Here is a 22918-nt window from a genome sequence, read left to right on the forward strand (position 1 = left end):
ATTCAATTGTTTGTTAAATAAATAAAACGTTAAAGTGTCAGACGAACCAGATGTCATTTCCTTCCAAACTTCCTCCCTGCTCCCCTGTCGGATAAGAAAAGTCTGCTTCAAAGTGTAGTTAAAAACTTTCTTACCACTAACCTGCACTTAGCAGTAGCAACTTTGAAACTATAAAGATTTTAGTAGAATAAATTAAGAGGACAAATAATGTTTACTTAAATTACATTTTGTTAAAAAATAAGCACAGGTTGACTCAGTGCCTGTGGTTCAAGCAGCTCAGGCGCCAGCCACATACACCTGAGTTGGTGGGTTCGAATCCAGCACAACAATGACAGCTGCAACCAAAAAATTACCGGGCGTTGTGGCAGGCACCTGTAGTCCCACGTACTTGAGCTTGGGGCTGTGTCTCAACAAAAATAAATAAAAATCAGCACAAAAGGTTGATCCTTTTGTAGTTCATAAGTGTGATGATTGGGTTTTCATGCGCATGCGTGAGATGTGCTGCCCACAAATCTAGTTACTATGTGGGCACATTACCTGTCTGACATGGGGGGAAAAAAAGCACAGGCGCTGAGCATTGTTGGCGACTCTGGCTCAACTCAGCACAACTTCAGAGGCTCTGAGCACAAGGATCCTGCCATCCCAAGTGGAGAGAATTTATTTACAGGTCTGCTGGCTTCATTATCATGAGCAACAGCCCAGGTTGACATCCCCCATAAATAAGACTAAAGATGCCAAACCTAAGAAAAAATGCAAGCTTTTCTTTCCTTCTCTGCAAATTAAAACACACAAAAGAAGGTCATCTTTTTTTCAAAAATTACATTCACATTACATGCATAATAGACAACTGATTCATTATGATAATTTATTCCATCAAATAGGTGCTAAAAGGTGCTATAAATTCCTTCCAGATAAGGAAAATATACTGTATAATCGTCTTTATTTCCCCTCTCAAGGACTAACAAGAGCTTTACTCAGAGCATTCTTTGGCCTTAGTTTTGGCCATTTGAGCAAATGGACCCTCACTCACATGTAACACTGCATATGTTAGGATGCAGAATGCCCCGGCCACACTTTCATCTGGGCTCAACTTGCTTTTCTCTCACCTCCCCTGCTTCAAAGTTGCAAATTTTTGCTCCAGCTCTGGTCTCCAAATTTGTGCCAGGCTGGCCTTACTCCTCCCTGTGTTCAGAGGCCACCGAGCTCACCTCAAGGACAGTTATTATCAATCCCTGTCATCAATGTTAGCTACAGAATTTGTGCTACCCTTGCAAAATTAAAATATGGGGTCTCTTGCTTAAAAAGCAGCAGAAGAACCTTTTTTCTTTCTTTCAGCGATCATTCTCTTGACTTGCCATGATACTTTAATTTGCCGCCTAATGTTGCATTCTCTGGGTACAAGAATACTTTAGGGTACGTGAGATGCAGCCCCACAACTCAGCATGTGGCACGTGTGTAGTACAAGCACACCAGGCACCAGCCCTTCCTGTGCCATACCCAGGCCCCAGCCAGGGGCACGGGGCGACTGCGATTGCACAGGGACTGTCCCTGGGAGGCGGGAGGTGGGATGGCTCGTGAGCAGAGACCTTACACCCCAGCCCATGTTCCCTTGGCTCACCCACTTTCACTTATAAAACACATTCAGGACAGAATCCTGAAATACTTTGAGATAGTGATCTCAGAGCACTACACTTCAAGCATGGGGGCTTTCTGGGTGCACTGGCTCCAGCTCAGGAAGCACAGTCCTGTCTGCTGCTCTTAACCTCTGCTCAGGGGCTCAAGTTCCAGTCTCCACTCGGGCACCCAGGCCAGCCCCAGCCCCTGAGAGTCTGTCTCAGACATTGTCCTCACTGACAACATAAACCGATGGCCAGAGTTCAGTCAGGTTCCGTCTCGTGCCTCTTGCTTTTTACTTGGGGTACGTGGCTTCTCCGGCTCCACACACTGATCACCAACAAGTTACTCAAGACAAGAAACCAATGAGCTGCACTTTTCTCACTCCAACTCCACTTCCCAGTGCGCCACGGTGTTTCCAAGCGTCTACGCTCCTCAGAGGAGCGCTAGGCCAGATCCCATACACACGTAAAACTAACAGGGCACTCTTCAGTGTCTTTTCCAGAGTCCCACCCCTCTAGCTGCTTCTCTTACTCACATTTCAAGTTAGAAAGGAAATCCCTGCTTAGCATTCAAAGAGGCATTCTGACCTAGCAGTGACAAAATAGACATCAGACAAAGCCCTCGTAATGCCCTTCAGAGTAAATTGATCTTATACTGAATAGCTCTGCTCTTCACGCTGCCAGGGCTAGGATGAATTTCTCTGCTACCAGAAACCTTTTGCCAGGTCTCTGGAGAAATAAAAACAAGATGTACTCAGATCAGATGCAACATATTTATTTCACATGAATTGATAGTTGCTTTGTCTTGAGCATTTAGGCTCAGAAGAGTTTGAATTTAAATGTGAAAGTAATGGTTGTGTTCAGCTCAGTTCCTAGCTCATCCTTTTATGAGTCACATTGTATGAAATGATGTCACATGGTATCATTAAAGTGCAAAAGACCTGGATGTTGCCCATCTACTCACTTCATTCTGCAGATGAGGAAACTGAGACCCAGAGGGGAGCAGTCCAGGGTCACACCCAGCATGTTCATGGAGTCAAGATCACCAGCTGCAGCGGCTTCCTGCCCGTTCTGCCCCCAATTCTATAGCACAAAGAACCACAGAATCAGAGGAAATAAAAGAAATGTGATCTGGATATTTACGATGTTTTCTTTTCTGATTAAATGCCAAACAAATTAGCCTCAAATTAAAATTTCAAACGCCTTTACATAAAAATTCAAAGGCCGACTACACATTGGGAAAACGTAGCCAAAATTTGCAACATTCAAGCATTATTGCTCTTATTAAACTAAAAGGCACTCGCATACTTGCACATACATAAACATACAAGTCAGTAATCCCCGGGATTTGACTTTATCCAGATTCTGGCTTGTTCATTCCCTTCCCGCCTCCCCTGGAATAAATGTTTGGGGCCAATGAAACCCTGGTATTACTTTTAATAATTATACACTGGAATGACTTTCACCAAGTGTAGCTTTCCCAGAAATGGTCAAAATAATATTTGATTTAATTCATGTCAACTATTGCACTAAATGCTAGGGAACGGGTAGAGCTTGGCATAGCTGACCTGAAACGTGGCCTGGGGTCTAGACCTGCTACGCTGGCCTTGCCTAGACACAGGTGCTGAGCCCTGGAGGAAGAAGAAACTTGTTTTCCAGGCCCACAACACCTACTCTGGCTGAGCGACTGTGGGGAATTATGCCAGTTGGGATGCAGCTGTCATGAAGTCTGGAGAGGTCTCTAAAGCCACTGCCCGTGCTGCTCAGCAGGAAGAAACTTCTCTGTGGGGCTTGGAAGTCTTCCAATCTCCAGCAGAGGAGTCTTTCTGGGCTAAGAAGCCTTTGACTGTAGGGATGAGATTCCCAGGAGGAGAGTAAACATAAAGAGATGATTTCCAGTAAGAAAAAAAAAGCACAAAGGACCCTTGGACAGGGCTGGAGACAGAGGGTACATCCTGGATGTCCATCCTGGATGTCCATCCTAGACGGCCTCCATCATTTGCCTGAGGACACAGTGCATGCCACCTGATCTGAAGGAGAGCCCGGTCTGTCTCTGGCACTGATGCCTTTTGGTTCAGCTTGTACAGAAGACACATTGTGGTAGATGCCCATTACCCTAACTGTGTTCCCTATCGCCTAGAAGCAGCTGGCCTAAAAACTGCTTAGATGGCTTGTTGAACACTAGGTTGCAGTGCCAGGGAACAGACAATATCCTGGAAGTATGGAATCAGTTTAGAATCAGTGCCCCATATTTGAGGCTCCCTTACCCACAGCCAGAATGCATGGGTCCAAGAACCGAGGGTGGGTGTGAGAGTGGCTCCTCTCCCTAAAGCACCTGATAAGCTTCTTGCAGAATTTTGCCTCTCGTCCCTATGATGGTGATCTATACTGGTTTGAACCTCTCGTTCTAAATGGAAGAATGCTTCCTTTCAGGAGCATGAGGATTCCATTAAATTGGAACATTAGGCTTCCACAGGGTTATTTTGGGATCCTCACATCCTGAACCCACAAGCAAAGAAGAGGATTACTCTCGTGGTCGGGATGATGGATCTTGAGTACCCAGAGTAAACTGTGTTGTTACTACAAAGTGAAAGTAGGGAGGACAACATCTCAAACTGGGGATTCTTTGGGATATATCTTAGTACTTCTATGACCAACAAAGTTAATAGAAAAGTCTGGCAACCAAAGAAAAGACACAACCTCTGAGAATTCAGACATGTCTGCATTCATTCTGACATTGATTGGAGAATAAATATTTGGGTTATCTAACTGGCTAATAATATTTGAAAGAAGCCTGACCAGCTGAGGTCTAGCTGAGAGCATAGAAAATGTGGAATAGGCCAGTTACAGTGTCTGTGTGTACCTAAAGCAGGGGTAAAACTTTGTCCATGAAGGGCCAGGTAAATATATTAGGTTTTGTGGACCACGTAATCTCTGTTGCAAATACTCACCTCCACCACGATAGCAACAAAAAAACAATAGACAATATGTCCCTTACTAGGAATGGCAGCGTTCCAACAAAACTGTGTGTGTGTGTTTGTTTTTTTGTTTATTTAGACAGATTCTCACTTTATCACCCTCGGTAGAGGTGCTGTGGCACCATAGCTCACAGGAGCCTCAAACTGGGCTCAAGCGATCCTCTTGCCTCAGCTTCCAGAGTAGCTGGGATCACAGTTTTTCTGTATTTAGTAGAGATGGGGTCTTGCTCTTGCTCAGGCTGGTCTTGAACTCCCAAACTCAGGCAATCCAACTGCCTCAGCCGCCCAGAGTGCTAGGATTGCAGGCATGAGCCACCTGCTCCTGGTGAAAACTTTGCTTTGGATTTGACACATGGGTTGGAGCTTGTCCACCCTTAATGGAAACTTAATTTCATATTTCTTCTTCTTCTTTCCCTTATTATTTTACATAAAACGTTGGAGTCTGTCAGTAATAGAATGTTCCGAGCCTTCGAATTAGCTAAGACAGCTCATAGATCACTATCTCCCAGAGAGGGGACCAACATTGTGGGCCCTCTGCGTTCCCTCCTTTTAGGGACAGGCTGAGAGCATCTTCATTTGCATTTTGTTAGGTGGAAGCTTGAAGTCGTTTTTTTTCTCCTGTAAACAAAAGTGCCTGTGGGCGGTGCCTGTGGCTCAGTAGGTAGGGCACTGGCCCCATATACTGAAGGTGGCAGGTTCAAACCCGGCCCTGGTCAAACTGCAACAAAAAAATAGCTGGGCATTATAGCGGACGCCTATAGTCCCAGCTACTGAGGAGGCTGAGGCAAGAGAATCACCAAAGCCCAAGAGCTGGAGGTTGCTGTGAGCTGTGATGCCATAGCATTCTACCAACGGTGACACAGTCGCTAAAAACAAACAAACAAACAAACAAAAGTGCCTGTGGCTACTGCATAGTCCCAGGGGTGGCCAGTTCTTAAGTTATTGTTTCTCAGCATCAAACCCACCCTTTTATACCCTGTTCTCCTTTATCAACTCTACCCTGTTAGGCTTTGTGGACGGGATCACTAGAGGAAGACCATAAGGCTGGAGGAAGAAAGCACGCCCTCCCCGACCTGCTCCTGGCCCATCAAAGCCACTGGGGCAGCAATGGTGAGGCTGATTCCAGGTTGTTCTTCTAACTCTAGCAGAACCAGCATCACAATGCCCCCTGGAGACCCCAGCACCGCCAGACAGGGCCCTCCTTGGAGGGAGGGGTCCCGGGGTCATGCCCCACCTTACCCATCCTACTCTCAGGCTCCTGAGGCAACAAGGGCTGAGCGGTGACCCTCCCGAGGTCTGAGTTTCACCTTGCAGGGCTCCTCCTCCAAGAACCTGAACTTGAACAATTTTAGACTCTTCCTTGTATTCTCCACTTCCAGGGCAGTAACTGGGACAATGATTGCTACTGTTTTAGTGTTTCCCTTTTGCCTTTCATTTCAATACTTGGTTAACAATTCTCTACATGAACTGTCTCTGTTAAAAATAACTGGTGTGATTTCTGTCTCCTGACTGACACAACCTCCAACAACCCTATGACAAAATATTCATTCTTCAGAGGGAAAATAGAGACACAGAATAGATAAATAACCAGAACAAGGCCACGCAACTCCCGAGACACCGGCAGAGGGCTTAAACTCAGGCCTTCCTGGTTGCAAAGCCCATGCTCTTTTATTTTTTTTTCCAATTTTATTTTATTTTATTTTATTTTAATTCAATCATAGCTGTGTACATCGATATAATCATGGTGCCCTTGCTCTTTAAACACTGCACAGTTCTGAAGGGCAAAGGCAGATCTATTCAATTGTGCTCTGATCTAGTCTAGCAGGGACACTGGTGTTGAAATTAAACTGGGCCGGTCAATGTAAACACCAGAGCCAGCACACCTGGAAGCCTTAGGGAAATTTATGACACTAGGCCCCAGTGAATTATCTTCCAAAGCCCTCCAGGGGCCTGTGGAGGGGATCTGAGATAGTGTGTTGTAATCGTTGAGAAAACATGGGGAGAGAAAAGGACTTTTCCCTTTAAAAAATAGATATACAGATATTTATTCTCAAGATTAATCCCCAAGAATAGTCTTTGATGTTCCTGTGTGTAGTTTTAGCAAAAACTGCCTGATCCTCAGTGGGATATGTTGGATACATTCTTTGAGGACATGAAGAAGTTCTGCTGCCACCTCCAGCCAAGGCATAGGCATGGGACCAAGCCGGGCCAATGAGATACCCCTCACTTTAAAATCTAAAAAAATTCCACTTTAAAATCTGAAAAAAGAATTTTTTTTTGCAACAGAGTGCTGGGGCATCACCATTGCTCACAGCAACCTCAAGCTCTTGGGCTCAGGTGATCCTCTTTACCTTCTGAGTCTACAGGCATGCACCACTATGCCTGGCTAGTTTTCTTTCTTTCTTTTTTTTTTTAAGTCAAGATGGGGGTGGGGGTAGGGGGGGAGGTTGTCTCACTTTTGCTCAGGCTGGTCTTGAACTCCTGAACTCAAACAATCTACCTACCTCGGCCTCCCAGAGTGTTAGGATTTCAGGCATAAGCCACCACACTTGGTTTAAAATCTGAATTTTAATCAAAGACTGAAAACAATTGTAGCTGAAAATGCTGTTTATTCATTTCTGCTATTTAGATCCTCAAAGCCGCCTCTGTTCAGTTCTCTCCCAGCCAATTCTTCCACTCTGCCTTCAGTCTTCTGAGTTAACCCATTTCCCACAAATGGATTCATTTTTTGATTAAGTGAGCCAGGGATTTTGTTGATTGGTTTGCTTGCTTACAGCTGAGAAATCCTCACAACAAGCTGTATGGTGAATGAAAATTCACAGGCACTCTACAAGCTTCAAAGGACTCCTGTGTGGGAAGGACAACAGCCTTTTTCTATGATGTCTTCAGTTGCACGTTCTCACCCAAAAGCTGCAGGGAGCAGACTGTAACTTCTGTACTTTCAGGGACTGAGTTCATTTTGTCAACCACTAGATCCAAAGTGCCCCCGGCACAGCGCCTGGCATCAGATACATGCCAAATAAATATCAGTTGTATGAAATAATGAAAATGATGAAGAACTTTCAACAATTTAATAATGGAATTGCTATACCATGAAGTCATGAGCTCCTTGTAACTACCAACTAACTAAAAATAAAGAGGGCTTAAACTCAGGCCTTCCCGGTTGCAGGTTAAATAAATTAAAATAATACCTGTCTTTCAGAATAACCAAAAAAAAAAAAAATTCCTTCATTGAGGGGATGGTTTCCAAAAAGCATTCTAATTTGGCTTTGTAATTCCATAATGGGTTCTTATTTACACTTAGAAAATGTATTTTGAAGTAAAAACAGAACACGATCTGCATTTAGATAACAGAGAACACAGATGAGGCAGTCAGGACAAAAAATGTATGACATTTTTCCAAAGGTAGGACACATATGGCCACAAAAAAGCCAGCAACTGCTGTTGCAAAAGATGTAAACCATCGCTGGACTTTTCGCAATGACCTATGCAATCTTTTAGTCCCAAGGAAAGTGAAATAATAAGAAAATGCATAGTTTGGTTGCCATGGTTATTTGCATCCACCACCTTCCCTCACCACCCATTTCCCACCATTTCTAATAACCCAGTTTCCCAGAGCGATATCTTAGCAGTCAATGGCCCAGACTCTTTATCAACTGGTTTCCCCTGGCAGTGCCCTCATCCAGCTGTTTGCCACAGGTCCCTTTGTCTTGCCAGTCTTCAGCGTGGCTCAGGAATGCAAAATGCCCACCTAGAACTGCCCCAATTTTTCAGTACAGTTCAGTCCTGTGCTTGGCTGCACCCACTTGGGGTGTTCCTGACCCTGGGGGATAAATCCCTACGAGACCAGGGCACAAAGCATTTGAAATGGTGGGTTGCAGTTTTCTTTAGCACTGATTTTAACTGATTTTATAAGCAGCACACCTTGCCTGGGGAGGGAAAATGAAATTTAAGGAAACAATCTGGAGAATGAGCTATCTGAGGAAACCGAGCATAAAGCTCTCTTGGTTGCTTCAGATTTCTTCAGTAACAAAGACAGTATCTCAACTTCTGGCAGAAGCCCGTGAGAATGGGCAGAATCCACTGGGAGCCTCTTAAGAGACACTTTGTGAGGAGTTTGGCTCCTTGGGTAATCTGTGATCTGTATTACAGCAGGTGATGGAAGTTCGGCTTTCTTTAGACTCACACATTTTTTTTAAGGTATTGCTGTTGTCGCACACCCATGCAACTAACACTAGGTGGCAGCCTTGCCTTTTGTGTCACCAGTCAAAGCCATTTTATAAAACCGGAACATTTGAGGTAATAAATTGAACCATCACATTTCAGCCTTCCTTTCCCTCAGTTTTATTTTAATGATAGCATCCAGATAAACAGTCAAAGGCCATTCTTAAAGGCAGACCCAGATTAGGGGACTATTAAATGTGCAGAGACTTGACCTTTTCACAGCATTCACCCAAACATCAATGGCCTTGGAATGATTAGAATTCCCTCCCCTTCCTGGGTGCAGGCATTCATTGATTGAACCCTGTTCCAGGAATGGGAGAATCCGTGATGAACAAGAGAGCGAGAGGGAGGAGGCGGCTTTGTCCCTGGACCACACGAAACGAAGACCAAGGCACAGGGCTGCACACAAAGGCGTGTGTGAGCACAGACGCGCTCAGAATGAAGGTGCATTTTTATGACTTGTTTCTGCCCTTTTTGAAATTGTTTTGGATCAGTGTCATCAACTAAAACGCTGACCCATTCGAGTAACGTAAGTAGTAGAGAATGGATATCTTGTGGGTTCTATCTCCATTAAAAGGGGAGCGGCCACCACCCAGGTCTAGCTAACTCTTTTCAAGAATGGGGAGCCCATGGGGAGCCAGTCAGACCTTCTGATTTGTCTTAGAGAAATTGGAAACTTGGATTTTTATGTGCAATCCCTTCGTTAGAACCACTGACACTCCAGAAAGGAGGCCTGGGAGTTTTGTCCTGCCTCACAGGCCATGAGTCGACTGCTCTCCACTGCCCTCAGTTTGGTGAGAAAGGGCCAGATGCAGACCACGGGATCTGTACCAGGAGAAGCATGCAGTTAGAGGTGTCACTCACTCTGAGTATGTGTGAGCAGGGCCTCTTTGCACAAGAGATGCTCATTTTGTGGGGAAAGTTAGCGTTGAAAGCCTTGGCTGTGAAAACTGATTATTTTAATTAAGTCCCATGAGACTTGATGTGGAACACTTTTTGGAGGTTGAAAATAGCCTTTCTCTGGGTTCCCACATGTGCACTGGGACCCAGGGAAGGTGTTTACATTCTGACAGCAGCTCTCACGTTGTCTTGCCTGGAGAGATGGATCAGCGGCCTAACTCGTCCTTTGTGGCGATGGGGGAGCACCTGAGGGACAGAGAGGGAGAGAGGCTTTTATACTTACTACAGTTCCCTACTGCTTCCCTTGTGCTTCAAGAAAATTACATTCCCCATGCGGTAGCGGTGTATCATTAAGGGATGGTAATCACCATGGTAACCAGGGATAATCTGCCATAAGCAAATGGAAAAAAAAAGAAAAGCATCGGGTCAGAGCTTGCTACAGTTGCTCAAAATGCCCCTGATTTTAAGTAATGTGGAAAAGGAATAGATTGTGTAGACTGGCAGCTGGACCTAAGTTTAGAATCATTAAATTCTAAAAACGAAAGGAACTTCATAGAATGACTGAGTTCTGCAACTAAATGGCTGCAGGGTCAGCAGATCAGATAAATAATCAGGCTGGTGACACCATGGGGGTGGGGGGCCTGGGAAAGTGGAGCCTGGCCACTGCAGCTGTGGCTGACTGTAGCCATGGGAGAGGCTGGCCCTCCGATGTTAGATATCGTGATTTTCCTAAAAAGCTGAGAATGCGTGCACCCTGATTTTGACTGCTAATTAAGACTGATTTAAAGCAGGTCAAATAAAACACATCTGTGAACCTTAGTTTACAACATGTGATTTGATACATGCACTCTTTTTACTTTTTATTTTTCTTTCCTTTTTTTTTTTTCTTTTTGAGACAGAGTCTCTCTCTGTGACCTTGGTAGAGTACAGCAGTGCCACATAGCTCACAGCAACCTCAAACTCTTGGACTCAAGCGATCCTCTTATCTCAGCCTCCCAAGCAGCTGGGACTACAGGTGCCCACCACAGTGCTCAGCTAGTTTTCTATTTTTAGTAGAGACAGGATCTTGCTCTTGCTCAGGCTGGTCTCCACATCCTAAACTCAAGAGATCCTCTCACCTTGGCCTCTCAGAGTGTGAGGATTACAGGTGGAAATGTGCCTGGCCCCACTCTTTTTCTTATACCCAGACGATATTGAGGTCCAGAAAAGTTTTTACTTGTGTAGGTCACACATTTAGGTAGTGAGAACATCAGGCCTCCCCGGTCTGGACTCCTAGTACCATGCTCTTTCCCTTCTAAACGTGGTGGAGACAGGCCAGCTTAGCTCCCAGGGGCTCCTTCCACTTTAATTGATATATAAACTCTGCTGACTGTTAGGCCTCTCTATAGGCTAAAAAGTTAGAAAAACAGTTCTCAGACAGTAAAGAGATGCATCTACATGTTTATTTCCTTAGAAATCTCACAGAAAGGCGAGCTGTGTGCGGTCAGTGGCCACATCATAGCTGCTCTCGGCCTGATCTCAGATGCCTTCATGTTCTCCTCACCTGTGAAGCCAGGCTGTGGCCCCCGTTGAGACCTGAGCAGCACATCATGCTGTCTTCTGTTGCTCTGCAGGATGTGTGTTTTGTGCCATTTGGCCATTGTGGCAGGAGGCTGGCTTTGCCTGGGTTCCATGGACAGCCCCTTATGCCCAATGGTGCTGATATGGCAAAATAGGGCAGTAGGCTACCATTAGCCTTCTGGTGCCAGAGGAAAGAGTTCCAAACACTGTAGATGGAAAAGAACTAAATGTTCATGGGGCAAAGGCCCACCAGGAGGGTTGGTGTGGGCCGCAAAGCGAAGAACAGCCTCCAGCGCCCCCTCTGTGGCCCCTTGCCCTTCCGCAGTACCTAGCCCCCGAGAGTGCCTGTATTAGATGCCCAGTGGAATCTCTTTACGGGGCTAAGAGGCTGCTAGGATCCTGCTTCAGGTGGAGCCCCCTTGGCTGGAAGGAGAGGAGACCAAGAAACAGGTCCTCCAGGAACCTGCATGTCTCTAGCAGACCCAGGGGACTGGCTTTCAGAGGGGCCCCCACCTGGTGGGTTTGTGGGATCCCAGAGGGAATCTCAGGTGGCAGTCACTTGTTCCCACCTCATTGTAAGCTTTGCATACAGATGCACCAGTGCCTTTATAAAGAGCTTGGGAGACTCTATGTTTCCAGTTTTGTTCTCCTTTTTTGTGAAACCGCATCTGCCCCTCTTCTGGAGTAGATTCTATTTCTTGCAATAACAAGAAACAAATCATTCAGGAAATACTCTAACAAGGAGCGTATAGGATGTAAATGAAAAGGCAAAATTCTGATGGATGTGAAGAAGACAAACAAAAGGAACTATTGCGTCTCACACCTCAATTTTATAAAACATAAATTTCCTAAATGTATATATTTAATTTTATCCCAATAAAACTAACAACACAATTTTTGTTTTGCGTCAGGAAAGAGAAGAGGCCTAGTAAGAAGCCCTAGAAAAAGCTGATTCTTAAGTTCATACAAAAAATATATTCAGAAGTGGCCAGGAAATTTTTCAAACAAAGAAGGAAACCAGCTTTACCAGATATTTTAAATACTATATATGTTCAAATATTAAAAAACTTTGCTACTGACCATGAATGAACAGAGCAGAACAGAATAAAGAATCTAGAAATAGAGCCAGAAAAAGATCAGATGAATACAGTGATTTAGAGATAATTCTAAGTGGGGAAAATGCTAAGGCAATTGGTAAGCCAACTAGAAAAAGAATTTTTTTTTATTCTTATCTCTTTCCTTACACCAGAATAAATTCCAGATGGTCAAAATTTTGAATGTAAAAGAATAAAACTCTAAGTGTAGTGGAAGGAAAGATAAGTGCCTTAATAATCTTATTATAGGGAAAAGGTCTACACTTGGCTGTGAAAGCAAAAACCTAAAAAAGCCCCCTAATATTAATATATTTAATATATGTACATATATTAATCTTTATGTTCCTTTATTAGAGCAAGATTCTTGACTGGTACATAGTGATACATTTACTAAACAGATCTGTGCCGAAATTACATAGTGTTACAAGTAGGCGTTTGTCACACTTTGTCTATTGAAGAAATAGTTTCATTTATAAAGTTTTATATATCAAAAAACTTTGAATTTGACCAGGATGTCAAATTCACCTCTGAAAAAGTGGCATTTAGTTTCTGATACTGTATTTTACAGAAATGAAAAGCATACACATTATGGAGGTTCTCTGCCCAATGGCATTGAGCAGGCACAGTCCATCATGCCACCCAGATTCACGGTCACATTTGAGAGCTTCATTATAGAGAGCTGGGACTTAAAGTGACTCCGAACACCAGCACATCTTTCTTACTCTAAGAGGCTCTCTTCCCAGCCACGTTTTATAGTGCCAATGAACGTAGGCCTGCAACTGCTCCATGCACATAAGTTGGCCTTAGAGCATGGGGGCTGTTAGATGGTGGTGGCAGGCATTGTTAATTTATATCCAGCTAAAAGGCCCATTTTAAAAACTACCAATTGGAGATTAAAAAGCAAGAGTATGACATATTCAGAACTGAGTTCTAAGTATCCCAAACATGTGAATATTTTCAGAAAATGATGGCCAAATTGTGCCGGTTTTGTTGCCACAAAGACATTTAACACATTGATTCAAATCCCTTTACTCAATCCACACAGCCCTGAGGTCATTCTGCAAAGTGTGTATCAAAAAATATGACATTAGGATAACAGTTTGATGATGACATCATAGAAGTCAAACTCAGAAGGTCAGAGAAAGTCTATATATTCTGAGAGAAAAGAATCAAATCCTTCGTGCACGCGTTTAGTTTTATTGTAACAAAGCAACTTGTATAGACTTTTAATGTTTAAAACAGGGCAGTATTTTTCCAGTGAAACAAAATTTAAAAATAAACAGAAATAAATAAATAAATAAAATAAATAGGAACAAAATTACAATAGAGAATGCTACAGATTCTACTGATTCTCCCATCGAGTGGCAGGGCTCAAGACATCAAATTTTGAGGAGTCTGAGGTTACAGTGAACTATGATTGCACTCCAGCCTTGATGACAGAGTGAGGCCCAGTCTCTAAAAAAAAAAAAAATTAAATTAAATTAATGAGCACACGTGACATATATACAAATAGAACACTAAATACAAAAAGAATCTATAAAATTCTTTTTCAGCACCAATAGAGATGATTAAGTGGTTTTACTTCTTTGCAAAATATAGGGAATTATACCACTAGGTTTCCTTTATTTTCTTGGAATAAAGCCTTTTAAGCTCTAAAGCAGAGTGTCCATTAATGTAGTCACGGGGTACAATGTGCTGGTTTTATATACAATTTGAAATATTTTCATAAGCAGGTGTCCAACCCGCAGCCCATAGGCCAATGCAGTCCAGGATGGCTATGAACGCGGCCCAACAGAGAATCATGAACTCACTTAAAACATTTTTTGTTTGTGATTTGTTGGTGTAACTTGGTTGCGCAGTCCTCCAGCATGAACTTTGCAGATGACCACGAGGTGTCGTAAAGTCACGTAAACGCACCTGCGCTCTATTTGTGCGCATGTGCGGCTTCCGCTGCACTGACGTGCGGCCTGCAGGGTGTTGTCTTCCAAGTGGGGACAGTCGAATTGACACCTGTGAACGTTACACGTGCTCTGGTGACCTGGCGAGGCAGGAATTACCGTTAATATTTCAACCTACCATTGCAGCGCTTGGCGTTCACTGTTATCTAGCAGTCAGGTGAGCATTCTTATTCGATTATTCAGGCATTCTCACGCCTCTGCGGTGCCTCACGCATCTCCCCTCACGCTTTACCATCGGCCTCTGCCTCACCCAGCATCAGCAGCTGAGATGTGGAAGGGACCAGGCCTTGCTTTCTGTTTTCCTGTCAATTAATTTTCATAATAGAAGTAAATATAGTCCTTTATCTTTTTTTTTTTGAGACAGAATCTTACCTTGTTACTCTCGGTAGAGTGCCGTGGTGTCATAGTTTAAGCCACCCTGCTTCAGCCTCCCGAGGAGATGGGACTACAGGTGCCCACCATAAGGCCCGGCTAATTTTAAAGACTCAGGATGGTCTCGAACTCTTGAGCTCAGGCAGTCCACCTGCCTTGGCCTCCCAGAATGCTGGGATTACAGGCATGAGCCACCTTGTCCAGCTATTATTATTTTTTTAATCCCAGCATGGCTTCTAAAACATCTCAAAAGGGGTGGCGCCTGTGGCTCAAAGGAGTAGGGCACCAGCCCCATATGCCAGAGGTGGTGGGTTCAAACCCAGGCCCAGCCAAAAAAAAAATGCAAAAAATAAAATAAAACATCTCAAAAGAAAACAGAACTTTAAAAAATGAAAATCAAAGATGACAAAAGATTGTTCAATGAAAAGTAGACAGATGACTACATTTTTGTCAAGGTAGACAGTAAGGTGCTTTGCTTAATTTGTAGGGAATCTACAAATTTTCAAAGACTATGATTTGGAAAGGCATTATATGTAAAACCATGCTGCCAGCTTCAATGTATGTGAAGGATTATATCATAAGGACAAAATAATGGAACTGAAAAAAGTCTTTTCAACAAAAATATTTTTTAAAAGCTAACTCAGACAGATTGCCTTGTAAAAGCTATTTAGGTGGTAGCATATTTACTAGCCAAAGATTCAAAACCATTTACTAATGGTGATTTTATTAAGCAGTATGAAAAGTATGGCAGATATAATTTTTCCCTCCCAAAAGGGGGGATATTTCTAAAATCAGTTTGTCTCACCAGACTAGCTAGGCGAACTGAAGAAATTAGAAAATCTATGGAAAGAAGTTTGGAGAGTAAAGCTACTATTTAAAATTTTATGCTTTGACAGTGGATGACAGCTCTGATCCTACAAATATGGTTCCAGTTACCATTTTTATTTAGGTGTCATTGATGAATATAATGTCACTGAAAAATGGCTTTTTTAGTGCCATTAAAAGACACAAATTAAGACATTTATATAAAGCAGTAAAAAATATGGTAAAGCAATTTTCTTTGTCCGCTGTCAATATATCTGCCATAGACACTGCTGGTGCTCCAGCAATGGTAGGTAAAAGATAGAGACTTATACAATTAATAGAAGATGATGCAATTGCCACCCAAGACTCAGGTTTGATGAAGTATCATTGCATACTACATCAAAAAAATTTACACACAAGCTTTAAAAATAGATAATGTCACACAAATCATTATAAAGACTGGATTTCCTAAGGTTGAAGGAATTGAATTACTAAGCAATTCCAGGAATTTATTAAAAATATTGGTGCTGACTATAGTGACATCATTTACTTTTTTGGAGGTAAGATGGCTAAGTCAAGGCCAAATGTTGGAAAGATTTTATGATTTGCTACATGTTATCAAGTCGTTTGTGGTACCAAAAACCAAGTTTGTGCCAGAATGTGATGACGAAAACTGGCTTACAGATTTAGCATTTTTAGTGAATTTAAATGAGTTAAACAAGCGTCTTCAAAGTGAAAACCAACTTATCAATACAGTGTTTCAAACCATTCCAAATGAATTCAAGCATTCCAAATGAAACAAATTATGGCAAGCTCAAATTAAGGCAAACAATTTTAAGCATTTCTATACATTGGCTAAACACAGTCCTGCAAATAGTAAAAAATATGCAGCCTTGCTTTTTGATTTGATACAAGAATTTGAAAATAGATTTCAAGATTTCTGGGGAAATAATATTTTGGTGAATTTGCACTCCATTTTCTGTTGCCATAAATACATTACCTGCCAATTTTCTTTTTTCTTTTTTTTTATTTTTGAGACAGAGCCTCAAGCTGTCGCCCTGGGTAGAGTGCCATGGCATCACAGCTCACAGCAACCTCCAACTCCTGGGCTCAACCAAGTCTCTTGCCTCCACCTCCCAAGTAGCTGGGAGTATAGGCGCCCGCCACAATGCCCAGCTATTTTTTGGTTGCAGTCGTCATTGTTGTTTGGTGGGCCCAGGCTGGATTCGAACCCGCCAACTCGAATGTGGCTGGTGCCTTAGCCGCTTGAGCCACAGGCACTGAGCCTACCTGCCAATTTTCAAATGGAATGCACTATGCCACAATCTGACATCTAACTTAAAGAAAAAATTGATTGTGTCTCTTTAATGGACTTTTATAGGTCCTGCCTTCCCAGAGACAAATCACACTTTTTGGCAGCACCTACATCTTTGAGCAACTATTTTCAAGATTGAAGCACATTAAGGGTAAAATTAGAACCAAAATATTTGATGTGTACCACGAGAACTCACTGAGAATTGCAACTACTTCCATCAAACCAGATATTGATGCATTAATTTCTTAAATATAATGTCAAATATCCCACTAGTTTTATGTTGCCCACTTTTCTTTTACTTTTATACAAAAAAATATTTTTTAAAGATGTTTTATTACTTAGATATGTATATTTTCTATATTAGCAATCACAGTTTGGGACCTGCTTGACAATTTTAAAAGACTCTGGATGGGCTGCTGCAAAGTTAAGATTATTATGTGAGGACTTTTTTTGCTTATCTGTGGTGGCAGATATCACAAAAATTATGCATAGAACTCTTTTTTGCTCATCAGCTTTCATTAGTGTTTGTGTATTTAGTTATGTGGCCCAAGACAACTCTTCTGTGGTCCAGAGAAGACAAAGGGTTGAACACCTCTGTTCTAACGGATGCTATTTAAGAACATTTCATCTAGGAAATTTTTATTAATACTGGTCCATAGTTCTCTTTTGTGATACACGTATCTTTACAGGTTTTGCCATCAATGATATTCTATATTTACAGAATAATTTGGAGGCTTTGCTTCTCTCTTCTACACTCTTGAATAGTTTAAACAGCAGTGGTTAACTGGTCTTTATAGGTTTGATTGACTTAAACTATTAAGTCTAAAACTATTAAACTAAAATTTCTAGGCCTGGTAGTTTTTTGAGAGCTAGCTATTTATCAACTTTATAAATTCATATTAATAGTTGATCTATTGAAGTTTCTCTGTCTCTTCTGAGATCATTTTGGTCATTTATATTTGCCTAGAAGTCAGCAATTTCATATAGGGTTTCAATTAATTTTTCATAAAGAAGAATGAAATATTTAATTTCCTCCACACTGTTTCTGATTTTGTGTATTTGTGTTTTGTTCTCTTTATAGTGATTTGAATAGCTAGTGGTTTATATATATACCTTTTTTTATGAGAAAAAGCTCAAAAATTTTATTACTTGTCTACCATGTTTTTGTTTTCCAGCGTGTATCATTCTATTTTTAAAGTAACTTTTCCCTGTTAACACTGGTTGAGGAATGACAAAAGCAAGCTTCCACCAAATTTACAAGTTCTTACTCCACAGTGACTTTCGTTCTCTATTTAATCCTCCTGGCCCAGTCTAATCCAGAATCTTATTTTATTTGTATGAATTAGCCACCATCTGCAAAAAACAATTTGAAAATTCTGTAAACAAACAAACCTGTCCATTAACATGCTATGGCCTGAAATTCTGCTTTAGGAAAGTAAAAGTATTTTAGCAAAAATAAACCTCTTGAAAACATTTGAGGGTTAAGATCAACTCAGCTAGCCAGGGAGTTAAGTGGACTCAGTGATGGTTTTGCTAATATTTGCCTGGAAGAAGCCTGGAAGTTTGGAAATTCAGGATAATGTTCACGCTACCACACTGACCAGGCAGGAGATTGTTAGATGAGACTGGAGTGTTGACACAGCGGGTAATTTTAGATTACATGGGTCCCTTGCTGTAATCTGGCACTCTCAACTTTGGGAGGTTAGAAAAACCTCACCTTGGGGAGGTTAGAAAAACTGATGCCAACACCATACCACAGTCCAATTAATCAGAATCTCTAGTTGTGGGACCCAGGCACCAGGATATTTTTATAGCTCTCCAGGTGATTTCAGTGTTCAGCAAGGGGAGCATAATTACTTTAATCTGCTTTGTTAACAGCAGGTACGCCCAGGCTGGCTTTGCCCTCCTCAGCGCCACCTGCCATGCTACACACCCCACCCCCAACCCAGGTAACTCAGTCTTTTGCTGACAAAGATCAAGTAAAAATACACTTCTTATGTGACCTAGTACATTCATACATAAAAAAATCTGTATTTATAAGTTGAACAAAAGTCAAAGAAAAAAACACATTTTGTGCAAAGCACTCTGGTTTTTTTTTGTTTTTTTTTTTTTAATTCTAGTGATAATAATTTGGACGCAAAACACTGCATTGATTTCCTGACCACCAACTGGTTGCCACCAACAGTTGGAGAAACACTGCTCTAGACCACCTTTTAGGCTACATTCTCCTCCATTCTTAGCCCTTTATCCTGCTGCTCCTTGTCACTTCCCACTGAAATCTTTGATGTCTAATTTGTAGTAATAACAGCAGCCGGTAGTTATACAGATAACTTGCTGTGCACCAGGTACTCAGTTAACCTGCCATAGGGGAAAATAAGTAATACTTTTCCTTGTGCATTGCTAAGGTCATGGCTGTACCAGCTCCTGACCTGAAAGAACTCTTGAATGATGTTCTTTGTGGACACTGAAGAGCAGTGTCCCTGTAACAGCACTCCACCCCACTCGTAAATGTCCTCTCCTTCCATTTTGAAATCTAATCCTGATCTTTTGTTTTCCTGGAGATGCAGGCTTCATCCCAGATCACAAAGCTGTTAGACTTTGTTGCTTGTTTCTGTTTGCATCCCTCAAACATACTGTGCCCTGGAAGAGAACACCCAGTGACTTGCCATTAAGTCACAAACTCCCCTCTAGGCAAGGATGTTAGAGCCCTCCTCTTAAAATTCCACCAGGTACAGTTTTACTTCTTTTGTCTAAAATTTGATTCTCATTTGAACCTTGAAAGTTGACGTCAGCCATGTACACATATTTCAGGATAAAGAATGCAAGAGAGAAGTTTGGTTCAGAAGTTAAACAGTTTCAGTAAGGTGGGTGAGAGAAAACTGAGTACAAATCAAGGACATTCCATGCTTACAGACTGGCTTACCAAGGCATGTTCTGCTTTCAGATGCTTTCCTGTTTAAGTCCGTTCTGCGCTGTCCCAGGCTTACTCATGCACAGGTGGGTGCTGCAGGAGGAGCCGTCCGACTCCACAAGACCATTAGGCATCCTGGCCATGTGCTTTGCAGTCTGTCCATCCAGCTCCTAGGTAAATGTCCTTAATTCTCTTTTGTGCTGTCTCAGTGACAGCAAGGGGAGGTATGCAGAAGCTATCTCTGTTTTATTTAACAACAGGCATTTATTTCACGCCTACTATGATTAGATCCTGGTGCTAGAGCAGAGAGAATAAATTATGAACTAGACTTTAGGACCCAGTCCAGGAGGGCTCAGCTCACTTTGAAGTCTTAATAATTTTTTTGTTTTTTTGAGACAGGGTCTCTCTCTTGCTTAAGCTGGTCTCGAATGTGTGAGCTCAGGGCAGTCCACCCAGTTTGACCTCCCAGAGTGCTAGGATTACAGATGTGAGCCACCACGCTGGCCACAAAATTTTGCAAATCAGTCTAGGGGTCTTCAAACTTTTTAAACAGGGGGCCAGTTCACTGTCCCTCAGACTGTTGGAGGGCTGGACCGTAGTTTAAAAAAAAACTATGAACAAATTCCTATGCACACTGCACATATCTTATTTTGAAGTAAAAAAACAAAACGGGAGCAAATACAATCACACCGTCTCATGTGGCCCACGGGCTGCAGTTCGAGGACCCCTGCAAGTAGACTAATATCAAAATCATAGGAAAAGATTTTTATCTGTAGAGATATTTTATTATTTCTACTGGTAATTTGCATGATATGAAATGCGTAAATAATCATTTTAAACTGGCTATAGAGTCTTATTTCTCCCCCATGTCTTGAGACTGAGAAGATTTCTTCTTTAACATGAGATGTCAAAATCAATTAAATGTGAAATAGTGGTCAAAGAAATTTATTGACAAAAAAATCTATTGAACGTGACTTTTTAAATCCTTTTATATACTTGAAAAATGTTGAACAAAAATCACTTCACTGTTTCTGAATAAAAAACTTCTTTCCAAAGTGTGGAGAAAAAAAAAAATCCTCCAAGAAATGTGAGACTCCGTGAGAACCTTGGCACATTGAAATTCACTGAGAGGTACTCCAAGCTCTGGTTTCTTTTGTTCTTTGGAGTTGTTTTTAACTACTAGCTCTTCCTTTTCTTTTTCCTATGAAATCAGAGAGCAAAAAGAATGTCAAGGCAGGATTTTGTTGTCTGCCTCTCTCCTAGCTGGGTTACTGCTCTAAGAATCAAATCCTCACTTGGCTGAAGACACACAGAACTGGGCTGGACAAGAACTGGCCTTCTAACACCCATCCTTAAAGAGTTGCTCCCAGCTGACTAGGAATTGCTCTTGGTCTTGGCAATTTTCAGTCTTTTTTTGGAATCGACTAAACTCAGGGACAGGTGAGGAGTGCTGAACCCTTGTGAAAAGTAGGATAGGCAGATTGTTCATTGTAGCTCAATTCATAATTGCCAAGTCATGGAAGAAGCCCAAGTGCCCATCGACCCAGGAATGGATTAATAAATTGTGGTATATGTATACCATGGAATACTATGCAGCAGTAAAAAAAAAAAGGAGACTTTACCTCCTTTATGTTTACATGGATGGAGCTGGAAAATATTCTTAGTAAAGTATCTCAGGAATGGAAAAAATAGTATCTAATGTACTCAGCACTACTGTGAAACCAATTTATAGTAACTCACACTTGCATATGAAAAATGAAACACAACTTTAGTCTATGATGAAAGAGGAAAGAGGAGGGTGAGGGATGGGGAGGGGGTGGGAGGGATAGTAGGGGGACCACACCTATGGAGCACATTGCAAGTACAAGTTGGATCTATCATGTGTGGAACACAAATGTCCTAATGCTATAAATGGGTAAATGAGATGAAAGCTATGCTGATTAGTATGATGTAAGCACTCCAATCGGTACAGATAATCAACACACTGAAATGGGCATAAATGTATTTATGATCTATGTACAAAAGGCTTAATAAAAAAAAAAAAGAATGAAAGAAAAGTAGGAGACACAGTGGTCAGAGTTTGTGTTTCTGTTTCCCAAACGAGGCTGGTGAACACCCTGAGGGAGGACTGTGTCTTTTTTCCTTGATTCCCAGTAACCCCTGCCGTGTCTAATGATCACTAGAAGCTCAGTAAATGTTGGATGACTGCTTGATTAGTGCACCATGTGGTTATTGTGCTGCTCAAGGCAGAGATTTCCTTTTTGTTTTTTATGTCTAAAAGGCATCAGCTCCCCTTCTATCAATACCAATTAAGAGTAACTTTACGAATACATCCTTTATAACTAAAGTATTTTGTAAATGGTATGACACTGCAGAAAAAGATTTTAAGTATTGAGGATTTTTTGAACATTGACAAATTAAATCAAAAATTATTAATCTAAATCTACCTGTCAATGGGAAAAAAGCAACCAAGGGTTTGAATGAAAGGGTATTTGTCTCCAGGCCCTCTCTGTTTGGCTCTTGCTGAACTCCAGCCCTATCAACCTCCTGGCCAACGGTCCCCAGAGCTGAGTAGTCCTCCCCTTTTCACATGATCTAGAGGGTGAAACCCACAGTCTCTTTCCCTTTCTGTGATACTCCAGGGACATTTCTGAATCACAAATAAGTCTTCTACTTCTGAACAGACGGGATGGTATAAGCAGTGACCACTGCCTGGAGGCTACAACTAGCCCTCCTCCAACAAGCGCCTGCTTGGGCTTCTGCTCTAATGTAGCAGTAACTATGCCGATGACTGACCCCATCCCACCACTGCCAGCCCCTAATAGCAGCTGTCTTCTCTTCCATTTGTTCTTGCTGGCAGGACCCCACTTTCACTGGATAGGGTACACTCTACCATGTGCTCAGAGAAGGTGACCTGGGGGATGGCTGCTGGTTAGTCTGTAATCAAAAGTGTTGGCAAACTTTTTCTGTAATGTATTATAATATTATTCTGTAAATATTTTCAGCTTTGTGGTCCGGACAGTCTCTGTCACAACTACTCAACTTTATACTGTTGTGATATACAATAAGCAATAGACAGTGGTAGATGATTGAATGGTTATGTTCCAACAAAAACTTTTATCTACAAAAGCAGGCAGCAGGCCAGATTTGGCTCAGAGGCTATTGTTCGCCTAATCTTGGTCAAAG

At 42.0% G+C, this 22918-nt stretch overlaps 1 long non-coding RNA gene and 1 other non-coding gene across 4 annotated transcripts in view; one reads left to right on the top strand and one right to left on the bottom strand.

The window, feature by feature from the left end:
- The first annotated feature begins 443 nt into the window (after positions 1-443).
- Positions 444-547, top strand: LOC128569437 (small nucleolar RNA U13). Its single transcript, XR_008375383.1, has one exon. It is a non-coding gene; the product is annotated as a small nucleolar RNA U13 (small nucleolar RNA).
- A 12238-nt stretch (positions 548-12785) lies between these two features.
- Positions 12786-22918, bottom strand: part of LOC128568999 (uncharacterized) — a 46883-nt gene continuing 36750 nt past the window's right edge. For 2 of the 3 annotated variants that reach the window (XR_008375259.1, XR_008375258.1), the window contains exons 3-5: positions 19745-20933; positions 14184-14410; positions 12787-13827 (exon numbers count right to left, since the gene is read on the bottom strand). This is a non-coding gene — a long non-coding RNA (uncharacterized LOC128568999). Of the gene's footprint in view, positions 13828-14183; positions 14411-19744; positions 20934-22918 lie in introns of all 3 variants that reach the window. The other variant, XR_008375260.1, reaches the window with a different exon arrangement.

Source organism: Nycticebus coucang, chromosome 17 (genome assembly GCF_027406575.1).
Source record: "Nycticebus coucang isolate mNycCou1 chromosome 17, mNycCou1.pri, whole genome shotgun sequence".
Lineage (NCBI taxonomy): Eukaryota > Metazoa > Chordata > Mammalia > Primates > Lorisidae > Nycticebus > Nycticebus coucang.